Below are 18,007 nucleotides of genomic sequence, written 5' to 3'. Positions count from 1 at the left end.
AGCAATGATCACTTACAGAGTGTAAAATATATACTTGTACTAAATCCTTCACTTATTTAATCCTCTCAACAAAGCCAAGAGTTACTTCTTTCAAAGATAAGGGAACTATTAATACAGTTAAGAGAGAATAAATTATCCACATCTAGTGAGAAAAAGATTTATGTGGCCAGGCGCTGTGGCTCACACCTGTAATCCCAGCACTTTGGGAGGCCCAGGTGGGCGGATCATCTGAGGTCAGGAGTTCCAGACCAGCCTGGCCAACATGGCAAAACTCCGTCTCTACAAAAAGTACAAAAATTAGCCGGGCGTGGTGGCACACATGCCTGTAATCCCAGCTACTCAGGAGACTGAGGCAGGAAAATAGCTTGAACTCAGGAGGCAGAGGCTGCAGTGAGCCGAGATCACACCACTGCACTCCAGCCTGGGCGACAAGAGCGAGACTTTGTCTAGAAAAAAGAAAAAAGAAAAAGATGTACGTCCAGATCTCTCAGATCTGCTGCCTGGCCCTTGACTACCGTGGCATTCGGCTCCCCTGACAGCTTCTTTTCTCCAAGGAGAGAGCTGGACTCATGGAGTCAGCCCGGGTGAGAGCAAACTCGTTGGGGCACGGCAGCGACTGCTCGCGCTCTTTCCAGTTCCCGCCTTTTCCCTTGAAATTCCCATTTATCAGGGGATTAGATATAAATATTTGTAATTTATAGTACAAATCGTCTTTACTTGGCTTCCTACAAAATACTTAAATCAAAATGAGATTGTCAGGGAGTGCACAAAACAGGTGTGGTCACCCACCTTTCTAATGTTTAGACAGTGTTAAAGAGGTCTGCCAATTCAGGAAATGATCTCGTGGTTACCAGGCAGCCAGTGTACCCCTCCTGATGGATTGTGGGTCGGGAAGAGCACAAGTGTTTTGTAACTATGGAAACAAACTGAGTTTGTCAAGCCAGAGAGCAACCCTCCAGCATCCAGATTACCCTTCGAAGACGGCAAAGGAAAGGAGAGCTCTGAAATCACTCAACGCATAGGAGCTGGTTCTATAATTTTTAGACTTTAATTAAATCAATTATTAAAGCCTTTCTTAATGCCTTGCTGAGATATTCAGGCTCTGGCTGCCTCAGGAGAGAGGAAGCGGTTGAATGCACAGAGGTGGCTAATAAGGTTGGTCACTGGCCCCTGAGGGACGCCAGGCAGTAAGGAAGGTTCTCCCTCCCACACCCTTCCCAGTGTCGCCCTCACTCCTTGTGTCTCTTCCAGAGGGGATACAACATTCCAGAATCCCGCAGGAAAGATTCTGCCATCTCCGCAGCTGCCCCCACTGCAGTCCTCCCCACCGTTGGAGAAGATGCCCCCACTAACTGGGTGTGTCGAGCTAGTGGACTCATCAATGAGCAGGGTGAGGCCAGAGGGCTTTCCTGGAAAAGGGAATATTTCTCTGTCTTAGTGATCTGCCTGGATCAGGAGTTTGGGATCATTGGCAAGCTGAACAGGTCCAGACCAGCCTGGCCAACATAGCAACATGGATCCCTTCTAGCCTCTGTGTGCTCTAGGGAAGTGGGGCTGGTTCACATCTCCCTGTGGCTGTATTCAGAAATAACTGGGGAATAGCACACTGTGTATTGGCTCGTACAGAGTCCACGGTGAGGGGCTGTGGCCATACCTGCCGCCTTGTTGACCTTGGTTTGCAGGGTGGACTGTGTCATTTAAATCCTCCCACGGCCTCATCCTGCGCTGGCCATCGCTACGCGTCCAGTAAGGTAAGGAGTTTGCTGCAACAGGTAGTTTCTTTAGAGCACATCATTATCGGGTGACTTGGATGAACTGGCTTGGATGTGGGGTGTCTGGAATGACAAAGTTTCTGTCAAGGGCCCTGGTTCCATGCTGAGGACGTCTCTGCAAACACGTGGGAGGGAAACAGAGAGGATGGGGCAGGACAGCACACACCCACCTTTCCTCCAGGCATCTGTCTGGCTCTGCACGTCTTCCTCATGGGTGATGGCAGCCAGACCTGACCTGGGCTCCTTCTGAAGATGCAGCAGAGCTTTGATTGCATGAGTGCAGCTGGGGAAAGAGCCCATAATGCAGCAATTATTGTTCATTTGTTGCTATGGTATTTCTGTGGCCTGTTTGGATCCATGAATGTCTTGATTATTTTCAATTCCCATTTATAGAACATTCTGTTCATCTCAAAGTGCTTTGAGACCATCTTCATAGGATACTCCCTGTAACAGACACAAGTTAGTAATGGCATTGCTATTTTACAAATGAACACATTGAAGTGGGGTGTTGTTTTAATAACTAAAATCAGGGAAAGTGAAAGAGAAGACATTTGATAAATGACATTATCATTCCAATAAAGGAAACTTGGCTTTAGGTTAAATTATATTTGACATAAATTGATGTTTTGACATCAACGGATATCACTGAGGCTTTGACATCTAGTTGGTGTCACAGTTGGGAGAAATATTATTTGAGGAACAGGTTACCGTGAAAGGCAGGCCTAATGAAGCAGAAAGAGGAGATTGGCAAAAACTCTGGCTTTCAAATCTTTGGTTTCCAAAGAAACTATGTAGAAAATTAACGAGTTCACAGCTCAATCTTCTATGTATTGGAGCCTATATTCACAGAATGTTTACAACTTTTGGGTAATAGTGTATGATAATTGTTACGTATGTATAATATTAAGATAATATAATTGTATAATTAAAAGAAAAATTCCTCCTATGAGTAAATACATCATGGGATATTCATGTAATGGAATTCTCTAGGATAGTGAAAATGAATGACATTCAGCTGAAAATGTCAACACCCATGGATGACTTCCCAAACATAAACTTGATCCCAAAACTGGATTATCTACAATATAATGCCACTTATCTTAAATAGAAACTTCAAATATATGCAAGATGTAGCAACATATGCTTTAAGGATACATAGTTAGATAGGAAAATGAGGAAGGAAATTAAGTCAATTATGAACACAACATTAGGCGATGGTGCCTCTGGGAGGAAGGAGAAGGAATGGCATCAGGAAGGCCCAGTCCTTAGGGTCTTCAGCAATACTGACACAGCTCTAAGGCCTATGCTGAGTGGCTGACTCGGGCCTGCTTATAATAGTATTCTTTGTATCTCATGTGTGCTTTTTAATATTTTCTTTTGTGTTTACGAGCCACAGGAATGCTCATTGGCTTGCTTGTAGCGCTTCTCCAACTACAAACCTTGATTTGTTTCTATGGATCATGTAGAGAGCTGTCCTAAGCACTTGCACCTGCTAAGCAGGGATTTAATTAGGGCTATCCATGACTTCCATTTTTATAGAAAATAATTCGTGTAGGTCAGAGGACATGTTCGCCACAGTTTTGTGTTATGGGATTATAAGTGATTTCAAACCCCAAAGATTTTCCTAGAATAATAATGAGTATAAACAAGGCCAGTGGCTGAATTCTCAAATATGTGTCGTAAAAAAGCAAATGTGAACCAGAGTGATGACGTTTTAAAAAAATTTCAACAGATGTGTTGGTAAAATCATACGAAATAAAATAGATTCTCTCTCTCTTTTTTTTTTTTTTTTTTTAGCGTTCTCTGTATTTCCTGAATTTGAATGTTGGCCTGCTAAAATAGATTCTCTACTTTCACCTCCTCCTTCATACGACTTTCCTAGAACACGAGATCATATTAGGAGAGTATCCTACAATTTCCCTTCTGCTCTGATTCACAGAAAGGAACTGAGGCAGCGGGAGGTAAAGAGACTTATTTAAAAATCACAAGAGACTTAGTGCCAACAGGGTCTGAGTCTAAGCCTCTCAACTCACAAGAAAATGGCCAGCCCACCCTACTACCCCTACTCTGCCCTCTCTTCTCCTTCGATACACACCATTGAGAGGAGGTATTACACCAAGTCTAGAGATCCATTCCAGTACAAGCAGCACCGACTAGAGGGGCAAGAGATCTATATTTTGGTTCTAAATCTATTATCTACAATCTAAGTCACTTAATATATAAGAACCTTAGCCTGGGTAACATGGCAAGACTTCATCTATACAAAAAATGAAAAAAAATTTGCCACGCGTGGTGATGTGCACCTATAATCCCAGCTACTAGGGAGGCTGAGGTGGGAGGATTGCTTGAGCCCAGGAGGTTGAGACTGCAGTGAGCCATGTTTGTACCACTGCACTCCAGCCTGGGCAACAGAGCAAGACCCTGTTTCAAAGAAAAAAAGCAATTATCCTGCCTCAGCCTCCCAAGTAGCTGGGATTACAGGTGCTGGCCACTACACCCAGCTAATTTTTGTATTTTTAGTAGAGAGGGGGTTTTGCCATGTTGGCCAGGCTGGTGTGGAACTCCTGACCTCAGGTGATCCGTCCGCTTTGGCCTCCCAAAGTGCTGGGATTACAGGTGTGAACCACCGCGCCCGGCTAGACTCTTTAATACATCCATCATCATTATCATCATCACTACCACCATCTAAATTCATTCAAGGATTTTTTATCTCCACCAAACACGTCCTATGCTTTGCACTGTTTTGTATCATGGGAATGAATGGTGTTTTAAAACAATAGGGCAAAATCTTTACTTGTGGGACAACATGTTTTAGACATTCTGGTGAGCAGGTAAAATTCCTAACTAGGTTAGTGCCTGTTGGCACTGTGTGTCTTTTATTCCTAAACAAGCATAAAGGTTTGTGTTAAAAATAAAATTTGATCTAATTTCAGCATAGAATGCAATGACAGATGCTTGTTTGATTTTTTCTTCCAAGGTGCTCTTATTATTAACATTCTCTTTAAATTCTTCCAATATTACTTGGGTGGGGGGCACTTTATTATGTGCTAATCCTTCTATTAACACCTGACAGCTTTTTACTATCCAGGGGTAAGGCCTGGAGTAGGTACCCACAGCAACAGAACCACAGGACACAGTCTTTGTCTACGGAAGAATCTGGGATGCTAGGGGTTAAAGAGCCTATCCCAAATCTTTAGAAAGAAGTGTTTTGCATCAGGAAGGTTTTACAGAGAACATTCTAGAAAAATATTTTAACCTCCTTCTTTGCTCCCGATACAATGGGCCAACACCAAACTTCTTTTTGTTGTGTCTTAGGAGGTAGAACACTGGATTAGCCACAGAAAGCACACGGGCCTTTGCTCTGCAGCCTCCTCTCATGGTCTCAGCCCGTGCACCAGAGCATTGGTACTTCCTGCCTTGGGTCTTGAATCTGTGGTGCAAAACCATTGTACTGGTCAGGGTTCTTGTTGCAACCAAAACAACTGCCTCTGACCATCTTAAGTACAAAACATTCCTTGGTAGGACACTGAATGGGACGAGGGTCACAGCACTAAGAACTCAGAAGGCTGCTAGGAACTCCAGAAATTCTGGAAGGTCAAGAAGCAGGAAGCAGCACAGCTCTCTCTTTGCATGAAAAGTTTGGCCAGGGTTCTCGTATTGGACAATACAGTCACTGTAAATGGATTCAAAGAATCACTTTGCTGTGGATGAGTCAAAGATCCATGTGGGAGCATCCTGTAGGGTAAGGACAGGCCAGCTCCTGAGTTCAGACCACCAAGGAGCAGGGAGAGCGAGGATTGACTTGCATTTCAGCTTTGGTAGGGGAAGACCCAGCACTGCACCCACTGATACACACCTTGGGGGGTCTGCCCGAATACGAAGGAATGACAAACACCCTTTGAAATCTATTTGTCTGACTCTCCAGATTTACATATATAGTTTTCTTTCCTGACATTCATTTCCACCCATAACAACAGTAACAAACTGGCTCTGTTTGAGACAATGCCATTCTCCTTATTTCAAACAAAAAATGTACTCACTCCCTCACCAGTGGGTGACAATAGTTACTGACCACATCCATCCTCAATTCTGGATGTTCATCGATTTTCAAGTTTCACTTGCACTGTAGTTGTGTTATTCTGAAACCTACGAACTAAATTATAGTTAACTGTAAGCAAACCGTATATATAATAGTGAGAGAGAAGAGAGAGGACTCAAAGGAAAATTAATTAACTCATAAATATATACATGACACAGCAGGAAAGAAGTATCAGGAGAGGATACAGTCTGGATTTCTGCAGCTGTTCATGAGGCCAAAGCTGATATTTAATACTTTTTATTATCATGTTTATTTTGCTTTCAGTCGACACCTCAAATGGTCTGAGGTCTATATACACGAGGGCTTCCCAAATATTAATTCTTTATAAATCTGAGAGGTTGTTGGTCCTGTCTGTAGAAGATGGTGTTAGTCAGAGTTCTCCAGAGAAAGAGAAAGAGTAGGATGTGTATATGTAGTGTATCCATAAAGAGACTTATTTTAAGGAATTGGCTCATGCAGTTGTGGAGGTTGGCTAGTCCAAAATCTGCAGGTGGACTGGCAGGCTGGAGAGCTGAGGAAGAGCCAAGACTGCAGTTCAAGTCTGAAGACTGTCTACCACAGAATTCCTTTTTGCTCTGGAGAGGTTAGGCTGTTTTATTCAGTCCTTTGACTGATTAGATGAGGCCCACCCACATTACAGAAGGCAATTTGTTTTCCTGAAAGTCCACCAATTTAAATGCTAATCTTATCTAAAACTATCCATACAGAAACATCCAGAATAATAGCTGCATGTTAATAAGGAGAGCACATCTGGAACAGCCGCTGCTGAAATCAGGACTCACAGTGTCCCATGAGAGTGAGAACTTACTCCCACAAGATGGTACTAATCTGTTAATGAGGGACCCACCCCCATGACTCAGACATTTTTCACTAGACCTCACCTCTCAACACTGCCATATTGGGAATGAAATTTCAACGTAAGTTTTGGTAAGAACAAACCATATCCAAATCCTAGTAGCATACAATTATTATAGTCTTATTCTTTTTTTTTTTTTCTATGAAGTTGGTAGCAATGTCCCTGCTTCCATTCCTAATTTTAGTTATTTGAATCTTCTCATTGTTTTCTTGGTCAGACTAGCTAAAGGTTTGTCAATTTTGTTGATTTTTTTTCAAAGAGCCAATTTTTGGTTTCACTTCGTTTCTCTATTGCTTTTCTATTGTCTATTTTGTTATCACTAGTCTAATCTTTATTATTTACTTCCTTTTGCTTGTTTTGGGTTTCAGTTTGTTCTTCTTTTTCTTTATTTTTATTTTTATTTATTTATTTGAGACGGAGTCTCGCTCTATCACCCAGGCTGGAGTGTAGTGGCGTGATCTCGGCTCACTGCAAGCTGTCTCCCGGGTTCACGCCATTCTCCTGCCTCAGCCTCCCCAGTAGCTGGGACCACAGGTGCCTACCACCATAGCCGGGTACTTTTTTTGTCTTTTTTTTAGTAGAGATGGGGTTTCACCATGTTAGCCAGGATGGTCTCGATCTCTTGACCTCGTGATCCGCCCACCTCGGCCTCCCAAAGTGCTGGGATTTCAGGCGTGAGCCACCGTGACTGGCCTTTTTGTTTGTTTGTTTTTTGAGACAGAGTCTCAGCTCTGTCACCTAGGCTGGAGTGCCGTGGCATGATCTCGGCTCACTGCAACCTCCGCCTCCTTGTGATCTGCCTGCCTCAGCCTCCCAAAGTGCTGGGATTATAGGCCTGAGCCACCACGCCCTGCCTGCTCTTCTTTTTCTAGTTCCTTAACTTATAAAGCTAGGTTATTGATTTGAGATATTTATTCTTTTCAAAAGCAGAACTTTACAACTATAAATTTTTCTCTAAGCACTGCTTCTCATGGTTTTGGTATTTTGTGTTTTTGCTTTCATACATCTCCAAATAGTATGGATTTGGGTCCTAATTTCCTTTGGGATTTCTTTGATCCATTGATTGTTTAGGTGTGTTGTTTAATTTCCATATATTGTGAATTTTCCAGTTTTTCTTCTATTACTGATTTCTAGTTTTATTCCATTGGGTTGTAGAAGATACTTTGTATGATGTGAGTTTAGAGAGACTTATGTCATAACATATGGTCTATCCTGGAGAATGTTCCATGTGTAATTGAGAAGAATGGGCATTCTGCTGTCGTTAGGTGGAGTGTCCTATAAATGTCTATTAGGGCTAGTAGGTTTGTATATTTTTCAAGTCTTCTATTTCCTTGATGATCTTCTGTTTAGTTGTTCTTTCCAATATTGAAAGGAGTATATTGAAATCTTCAAATAAATATTATTGTTGAACTCTTTATTTCTCTTTTCAATTATCTCATAACTTTACATATTTTGGGAGCTCTGTTTGTAGGTGCATATATGTTCCTAATTGTCATATCTTCTTAATGGAGTGACTCTTTTATTTCTTATAACAATTCTTGTCATAAAGTCTTTTTGCCTAGTGTTAATATAGCTCTCCAGTTCTCTTTTGGTTACCATTTGCAAGGAATATTTTTTTTCCATTCTTTGACTTTCAACCTACTTATGTCTTTGAATTGAAAGTGTCTTTTATACATGGAGTCTATCCAAATGTCCATTAATGATAGACTGGATAAAGGAAACATGGTACATATACACCATGGAATACTAAGCAACCATAAAAAGGAATGAGATAACATCCTTTGCAGGGACATGGATGGAGCTGGAAGGCATTATCCTCATCCATTTGTTGATTGATGGACATGTGGACTGGTTCCATATTCTTATGGATACACATACATACACACACACACACACACACACCATGGAATACTACTCAGCCATAAAAAGGAATTAAATAATGGCATTCACAGCAACTTGCATAGAATTGGAGACCATTATTCTAAGTGAAGTAACTCAGAAATGGAAAACCAAACATGGTATGTTCTCACTCATAAGTGGGAGCTAAGCTATGATGATGCAAAGGCATAAGAGTAATACAATGGCACATATACACCATGGAATACTATGCAGCCATAAAAAAGAATGAATTCATGTCCTTTGCAGGGACACGGATGAAGCCAGAAACCATCATTCCCAGCGAACTAACACAGGAACAGAAAACCAAACACTGCATGTTCTCACTCATAAGTGGGAGTTGAATAATGAGGACACATGGGTACAGGGAGGGGAACATCACACACTAGGGCCTGTCAGGGGGTAGGGGGCGAGGGGAGGGACAACATTAGGAGAAATACCTAATGCATGTGGAGCTTAAAACCTAGATGACAGGTTGGTGGGTGCAGCAAACCACCATGGCACATGTATACCTATGTAACAAACCTGCATGTTCTGCACATGTATCCCACAACTTAAAGTACCAAAAAAAAAAAAAAAAAATAGAGTAATACAACGGACTTTGGGGACTCAGGGGAAAGGGTGGGAGGGGGTGATGGGTAAAACACTACACATTGGGTACAGTGTATGCTGCTTGGGTGATGGATGCATGAAAATACCAGAAATCACCACTAATGAACTTATTCATATAACCAAACACCACCTGTTCCCCAAAAATATATTGAAATAGAAAATAAAGAAAAAAGAGAAGTTACAAACAAAAATTACATTTATAACTGTCCTATATGTTTACTTTTGTAGATACCTTTATCAGTGTTCTTTTATTCTTTGTGTGGATTCAATTTATTGTCTAGGATACCTTCATCTTATTCTGAAGGATTCCCTTCTCATGAGAAATGAGCTATAAGTCTTATTGAGAATTGCTTATATATGAGGAGTTGCTTCTCTCTTGCTGCTTTCAAGATTCTCTCTTTGTCTTTATCTTTTGAAAGTTTAAATATGATGTGTCTTGATGCAGATCTCCTTGAGTTTATTCTACTTGGAGTTTATCAAACTTCTTGGATGTGTAGATTTATGTCTTTCAACAGGTTTGGGAAGATTTTGGTCATTATTTATTCCAATATTCTTTCTGCCTCTTTCTCTCTACTCTTTCTTGGATTCCCATTATGCATATATTGTTATGCTTAATGTCACACAGGTCTCTGAGGCTTCATGTCTTTTCTTTATTCTTTAATTTCTTTTCTTCTGGCTATGTAATCTCTATTGACATATCTTCAAATTTGCTTCTTTTCTTGCTCAAGTATGCTGTTAAGACTTTCTTTTGGCAAATTTTGTATTTCCATTATTGTACTTTTTAACTCCAGAATTTCTATTTGATTCTTTATAATTTACATGTCATTTTTAATATTCTTGTTTCTTGAAACAGCATTATCATTCCTTCCTTGGATCTTTAGACATGGTTTTCTTTAGTTCTTTGAATATATTTAAAATAGCTGATTCAAAGTTTTTGTTGAGTAATCCCAATGTCTAAGCTTCCTCAGGGACAGTTCCTATCCCATGAATGAGTAATATTTTCTTGTATCTTTGCATGTTTCATAATTTTGTATTTAAAACTAGGTATTTTAAATAATATAATGTGACAATTTTGGAAATATATTTCCCCTCTTGAGGATTTGTTGTTGTTATAGGTATAGCTGTTTCTTTAGTGCCTTTCCTGAACTAATTCTGTAAAGTCTCTATTCTTTGTCATGTATAGCCACTGAAGTCTGTCCTTAGTTAGCTTAGAAGTCAGCTAATAATTAGAGATTTCCTTAACTACATGGAACCAGTAAATCTTCCAGGTTTTGCCAATGGACCCTGTGCAGGTTGGGACACACCTTCAATACTTAGCCAGGCAGTTGACAATATGACCTCATCTTAATTAACTACATCTTCAAAGACCGTATTTCTAAATAAGGTCAAATTATGAGGTTCTGGGTAGACATGAATTTTGGGGCACAGAATTCAACCCAGGATAGAATCAGACAGACCTATGCAGGGGCCTTGGCCCTTTCCTAGCTGTGTGACCTCATAATTCTCGTTCCCCCAGTAATAATGATGCCTAATTAGGGTGACAGTACCTCCCAGTGTGTCCCAGACAATCTTGCTGTCCTGAAAGAATTTTTAATTTTGTCCCCATTTACTTTCAAAAGTATTTCAGTTTGAATAATACATTAATAAAAGAAGCAGCATTTAGGATTAGGGTAAAGGCTTTCTGTAACATAGCATGTGAAGGCTGAGCCCACAAACAGTTAACAGCTGTAGCCACTACCCAAAAAGGCCCTTCCTGTGCAGTGTGGAAAGGAACATAAGTCAGGCACTGATTGGAGTTTTCAGCAATCACCTGGTGAATTGCAGCACCTTCAGCAGCTGCGAATATTAACTACACAGCAACAAGAAGTATATTTATGTTTTTAGTTAAAGGGAGGCACTGAATTCTGTTCACCAATTTCTCCCCCAGCTTAGCACAGTCTTGAAAATAGTATGGCTTTTAAAGTTTGGTGAATTCATGAAAGAATTATAAAGACCTTTCCTACATCAAAACCCATTGTACTCAAATGTGGTGACTCTGGGTTTCCTGGATGGACAAACAGATTCTAAATCAGTGATCCTTAGCGCCTGTTCCTTGAAACCTGTGCGTCCAAATCAATAGGGGGTTTGCCAAAAATGCATTTTCCAGGGCCCCAACCCAGGCCTATTGGATAGGAACATCTGGGATAGAGACCAGGAATTGGATTTTCATCTAATGCCCCCTGCAATTCTCATACACACTTGCATTCAGGAATGGCTGGGTAAGGTGCCCTTTAGGAAGCAGTTCTCCTGCAAGTAAAATTGAGGAAGTCAGCTCCAACAGCTGGAAATCAGAAGGAACTTCTGGGCTCTACTACACTGTTTTTATCTATTTATCACCAAAAATGGATTTTAAATAATCCTCAAAGATTCTTGACTACCAGTTTTCTTATCAACTTAAATATTTAACTCTGTGAGGCATTTTTTTTTTTTTAGATGAAATCTCCCTCTGTCACCAGGTTGGAGTGCAGTGATGCGATCTTGGCTCACTGCAAGCTCCGCTTCCCGGGTTCAAGCGATTCTCCTGCCTCAGCCTCCCAGGTAGCTGCGGTTACAAGTGCCTGCCACCACGCCCAGCTAACTTTTGTATTTTTAGTAGAGAAGGGGTTTCACCATGTTGGCCAGGATGGTCTCGATCTCTTGACCTTGTGATCCGTCCACCTTGGCCTCCCAAAGTGCTGGGATTACAGAGGCATTGGATTTTTAAATCAACTAATGGGACAGTATTACATTTATCTGTGGCTCTAGAACTCTGCTATCCAATAAGGCAGCCACTAGCCACATTTAGCTATTTAAACTTAATCAACAGTAAATGACATGAAAAATCCAGCTTCTCAGTCGCACTAGCCAGGGGCCAAGTGCTTAGTAGCCACAGAGCTGGCTCCCACATTGGCCAGTGCAGATACAGACCCTTTCCATCCCACAGCAGGACCTGCTGGACAGCACCGTGAACAGCCTGCCAACCATGGCCACACATCAGAATCACCTGTGGGCTTCCAAAACCCCCAGGTCTAGGCCACAGCCCTAGACCAACTTAATCACAGCCTCTGGGAATGGTACCCAGGACTTTTTAAAGGTTAGCTTGCACCACAATCACCTGGAGAAAGTGTGAAAGCCGAGATTGCTGGGTTGTACCCAGCATTTTGGATTCAGTCTGGGTGAGAGCAACTTGCAGTTTTAGCAAGCTCCCAGGTGAGGCCAATGCCCCTGGTCCAGGGAGCACACTTTGCAGTCACCCTCTTAAGGTAAAGCTAAACCTTGAGTTCTGCCTCTGTGCCTGTGGAGCACTTGATGGTCGCCTCTGGCCTTGCCCATTTCTCCTTGCCTGAAAGTTCAGCAGAGCAAGCAGGGAGTCCCCAGGCCATGCCCCCTGAGAAAAGGCCTCCGAAGGCCTGGAACTACTCAAGGCTGAGACCCAGCATCCAGTTAAAAGGAAGCTTCCCTTTTTCTTCCAGCTGTCCTTCAATCATTTTTTTCTTGTCCATCATTCCCAAGCCCCTGCTGCTGTGGGGCCCATCACTGCTTCTCCACCTCTACTGTGAGCTTCAAAAATTACTGGGCACATGCAGGTTTGCCCCTTACAAATGCCTCCTGTGGACTCCTTGAGTCCCACAGTCCACTGAATGTTCTTAGTTTTCTTCCTGGTCCCCAAGAGAATCAAACTAATGGATTATCTATAAAGATGGTGGCCCCAGCCTTTTGCAGCCTGAAACATCTGGAAGCCAGAGCCCCACTTCTGCATATTTAGAACTAAAATGAGACTGGCCCAAAGGGATGCAACCACACAGCCTGTGATAGACTATCTGAATCTAAATCAGCCCCAGAACTGCTCCTCACATCACTGCTGGGTCCTATTGAAAGGATTATGCTAAAACATGAATTCTCCCAACAGAAGGCTTTCCTTCACTGCTGCACCTCCTCCCAGCTCATCTCATTTCAGTGCGGTCCTCTCTTCACTCCAAGCACACAGAGCGTGTGTGGAGTATGATCACCCAGTCCTCACTTAGCCAGTATTGTCCAGTTTTTAACAAATGAAGGCTCTCAAACCTAGTCTTAGTTTCTGTGCCTTAAGGAAATGAAGGATAATCATTTCTCTATTTGAATTTGCTTAATTTCACTAAACTCTAAATTTTAAGGGTTATTTTGAAGCAACAAATTTTACTATTTCTTAATATCTATTTTTTATTGGTGTGTTAAAGTACAAAGTAAGTAAATCAAATCCTACCACAAACCTGAAAAATTAATGGAATCATTGGAAATCATGTATTCAATTGGAGCTTAATGCTTCTGTCAGCTTCTGAAAACACTAAGCAGTGAAGGAGCAGCTCATGGGTCCTGTTCCAGTGATTTTTGTGATAATAATATCAAATAATAAAAAAATTTAGGCCAGGCGTGGTGGCTCAAGCCTGTAGTCCCAGCACTTTGGGAGGCCGAGACGGGCAGATCACGAGGTCAGGAGATCGAGACCATCCTGGCTAACACGGTGAAACCCCGTCTCTACTAAAAAATACAAAAAACTAGCCGGGCGAGGTGGCGGGCGCCTATAGTCCCAGCTATTCCGGAGGCTCAGGCAGGAGAATGGTGTGAACCCGGGAGGAGGAGCTTGCAGTGAGCTGAGATCCGGCCACTGCACTCCAGCCTGGGCGACAGAGCCAGACTCCGTCTCAAAAAAAAAAAAAAAAAAAATTTAAAAATGTACAAAAGGATAACAATATAATCGTTTGGGTTTACCATCGGAGATACTCGCCCATGGATTATTTCTTGAATTCTAGCCCTGAATCGAATTGATTTCATAGAATGGTATAAAATGTTTAGAAAGTCTCTCCTCTGTCTCACAGGGACTTGCGTTTAAATCAGACGGTGCTTTTCACGTATGTCCAGCAGCAAGAGAATCCTGCTACACTCGTGAAAAATCAAGGGCCTTGGAGCAGATTTTAGTTCGTCTTTCATTTCAAAGCACTCCTTAGATATTTGCAAATTAAATCCCCTAATTTGGTGAGGATGCCCAGCTTCCCAAATAACACGGCTTTTCCTTCGATTCTAACCAAGCAAGCTGGCCCTACCAAAGCCGGGGTGCGTGTTCTGGCTCCAGGCTTCTGAGCAACCTTTCTCCCCACGCTGCAGCTTTTCAGTTAGGAAGTCAGAGAGAAGGAAAGAGAACTATTTCCAATTCAATCATGAGCATGTCTACGCACCACTGAAGACAGACCTTTGTCCTGTTGCTTTCCAAACTTTAAATGTGAATTTTTCTTCTTATGATCACTGGCGTGCTCTCTGTTATTCTGGAAAAAAGAAAAAGCCATAAGCACCCTGAAGTGAGGCTTTCACCTGATACTAATTTTCTTCCTCGTTATAAAGGCTATTGTTTGTTTGAACAAAGAAATAGGAGCCATTGGTGGCTGTTTAAATTATAGGAATGAGGGCAGCGATGGGGAAGGAGGAGGAGGGGACCTTTCCATTAATGAGCTGGGGACACTGATTATGGGGACACACTAAAGACTACAAGGGACACCTATATTTCTGCATTCTTTCCATGAGAGCAATATATGATCTTTATCATCTATTAAACACCACTCACATATTTCAGGTAGCTGTAGGTTGAGTGTTAACATCTAGATTAAACAAGCAGTTAAGAGTCTGATTTTTAAAATAAAATAAGACAAGCCTTTGAACTCTAGGACCAGGCACGCCCTGTTATCTTGTCGTACCTGAACGAGCCTGCGTTGAGCACCCAAGGCCTCTGGGCACATCTGTTGACGTGGGGTATCAGGCTCAACCCACTCGAGGAGCAGGGGGCTTTTGGGAGGTGGCAGCCTCCTATACAAAACGGGCTGCCAGTAAATATTTATAGAACAAAGAAATGAATGAATTTCTCTTGAATTAAACATGATACATTTGTACAGAGCATAGTTCACTTTCATTTCAGTGACCTGAAATCCTGCTGAAAGTGTTCTTCCAAAACCTCAGAACAGGAAAGCTTCCTGTGCTTGGAAACTCCCTGGAGACACCTCCAATCGGAGTAAGCAGCAGAATTATCTGCACACTCATAGCCTTGCAGTCAGAGTATTTTTATTGAAAAAAAAAAAAAAAGCCATCTGTTTGAATAGGAAACAATGATATCATGTGGCCTGCTTTCTCCTGCCACCCACTAATTTGACATCAGATCAGAGGAAAAGTTACTCGAGTCAGATTTTTAAAAAAATCTTTTGGGAACAAACTCATAAATGGAAGAAGGGGAGAGTAACAAATGCAGACTGAATACATGGCAGGTCCAGGCTTTTACCATCATTGCTTTTAGCTCACCAGGTAATCAAAGCATAAAACCAAACGGTGATTTGTCAGAGCTTATGCTGTTGTCCCTGAACCAGCAAGAGTGGGGTGGGGGAGGGTTGCCGGACTAATTCGCTTCATGTGGGAATCGGTGTTTACCACGTAAGGGTCCTAATAGAAAGCGCATGATTTTCAAACTGGAAAACATAAATAGCGCCTGTTGCCACTAAAGCAGTGGTACCTTGCCGTATTTCTCTTCTGAATCGCACAACCTACATTTCACAGGACAGTTTCCTTCCACATGTAAATATTTATTTGCTTGCTGCTGAGCAGTGTCAGGAAGTACTAAAGCACCGTGTTTAGAGTTTCAGAAGCAAATTGCTTCTGCGCACGCCTTGATTCTGTTGAGCTCTCCGCCTCTACGTCAGGGCTTCATTCATCTTTTCTCTGTTTTAAAAAATAGAAAAGCTTTTCATTTACTGCTTCTAGGAAGCCAGGTGCATTGCAGTGGATCTCTTCGGCAGGATCACTGCTTTGTGTGAATATTTATTATGTAATTATTGAGCGCCTACCATGTGCAGGGCAGGGCGGGGGGCACCCAGGCGTCCACTCTCCTGCAGAAGTCCTGGGTCCCAGGCCCGCATCTTTGGGGCCACCTTCAACTGGGAGGGTGTTGGCTTTTCTATGACACAGAGAGGCTTAAATCCCTCAGTGATTTAAAAACCTCCTGTGGGAGTCCAAACTGCTAGGTTGCCAGCCAGGAAGAGAAAGTTCCCAGGATTCAGTGGCTGAAGTTCTGGGCAAACAGCATTTGCACAAAGGAGGGGGCGCGGAAGGGGTGCAGGGAGGGCTCTCAAAGTGCCCGTTCAGCATCAGTTTACAAGTGTGCTTAGGTTGTATTTAGATGTTACGACGATTTTAAAAGTGAAATTTTGGCATTTTGCATTCAATCCTGACGAAAGCTCTTTGGTATATCGACTTAAAAGGTCTTCAGATTGCCAAGATTTTGCAGCTTGGATAACATCTTTGGAAAGGTTAAATGAGTCCATTTTCTGGAGCTTTCGTCAGCACAAGCCCATGATTCTCTGCCCTGCTGAGAAAGGAGGAGGCGAGCTGGGTTCTAGCCGATCCCCTGCTTCCGTCTCCCTCGGGCGAGCCTGCTCTTCCGTCCCAGGACGCCCGCTGCGGAGAAGCTGCCGCGGGCACACGCGTTTTCACTTGGGCGCTTCGTTTCGTGTGAAGAAGGCCGGACGACCTCTGTTGGTGTGGCCACAGCCTTTCAAGACAATTTAGCAACAAATGAAAGGAGAACTCCAAACAGGAGCCCAGGCCTGCAGCAGGGGGCGCGCCTGGCCCCAGAGCAACACAAAGACCAGACGCAAACTGGTGGGGAACGGACCTGCTCCCCAGCACGTGGGGGGCGGCGGGTAGCTACAGTGAGCGCTGGGGAAGGGCTGGCGGTCTGCAGGCCCGGCCTGCCTCCTGAGATGGCGAGAAAGGCTTCTTCCCCAAGGTGCTTTCCATTCTGTGCCTGTCGGTGGGAACACGTCCCTGAGCCCACGGACGGGTGCCCTCCCAGCACCTGCGTGGCATCCGAGGGTGGCAGGCAGCCCTGGGCCCTTCCACTTCGGGCCGGCCCGCCGGAAAGCCCGCGAGCTCCTCTCCCAGCTGACCGGGGCCTTCCCTTTTCATCTCACTTCCTCTCCCTCCCCGCCCCCCGCCCCACACTCACAATTGGTGACCTCCTTCCAACTGCGGCGAAGTGACTTGGGTGAAACTGGAGCCAGGGGCGGAGGAACAGCCCCCTCCTGCTCCCAGGAACTCGCAGGCACAGCACTACTCGCAGGCTGCTAGCTTTTGTTTTTAAGAAGCACCGTATATTTTCTCTAGCACAGGCCGCACTCAAGTTCAGGCCATAAAGAAATTGCCGAGCTGTCTGTCACTTTCACGTCAGGGTATTCTTTCTACGTAGCGCCATGTGGACGACCGAGATCTCCCAATAGCTAAGCCAGACCCACTCCTCCCACAGTATCTGTGTGCTCCTCCCAGACATTTATGTGCCCACATCTGCAGTCTATCGTCCTAAAGCTGGTAGAAAATATCAGAGCACGTTTGGTCAAATGGCTAGAACAGACCTGCTGAGCCGGAGGAGAGAACCTAATTAATCTACAGAATGTTCTCAGCTCACCAGGGTGTTGGGCAACAGGAACCTCCCAGGCCCTCCAAGGCCAAGGGAGAACAAAAAGCGGCCTGTGATTCAGTCCGGGTTCACACAGTGGAAGGCAGCTTCTCTGGAACCACCAAGACACGAGTCCTCCCACACAGGCCGCACCTGAGCCAGCAGGGCTGCTGGTAGTCTCATAAGGCCTTATCACCTGGTCATGTGACCTGAGCGTCAGGGTATTTCATCCACATTTTTACTTTCCCTGCCATGTAATCAAGTCTCTCCAAACCTTTACAGGGTTA

The 18,007-nt window shown here is 43.4% G+C and overlaps 1 long non-coding RNA gene across 5 annotated transcripts in view; it reads right to left on the bottom strand.

Moving 5' to 3' along the window:
• Positions 1-1,047: 1,047 nt before the first annotated feature.
• The window catches only part of LOC108525063 (uncharacterized), a 27,739-nt gene continuing 10,779 nt past the window's right edge, over positions 1,048-18,007 (bottom strand). The window contains exons 1-5 of one of the 5 annotated variants that reach the window (XR_001884214.1): positions 17,274-17,716; positions 14,467-14,553; positions 1,943-2,216; positions 1,655-1,835; positions 1,048-1,409 (exon numbers count right to left, since the gene is read on the bottom strand). This is a non-coding gene — a long non-coding RNA (uncharacterized LOC108525063). The other 4 variants (XR_001884213.1, XR_001884210.1, XR_001884211.1 and 1 more) reach the window with 4 other exon arrangements.

The sequence above is a fragment of the Rhinopithecus bieti genome, unplaced genomic scaffold (assembly GCF_001698545.2).
Source record: "Rhinopithecus bieti isolate Rb0 unplaced genomic scaffold, ASM169854v2 scaffold_84002, whole genome shotgun sequence".
NCBI lineage: Eukaryota > Metazoa > Chordata > Mammalia > Primates > Cercopithecidae > Rhinopithecus > Rhinopithecus bieti.
The sequence above is the reverse complement of the archived record's forward strand: the minus strand, read 5'-3'. Positions and strand labels throughout refer to the sequence as shown.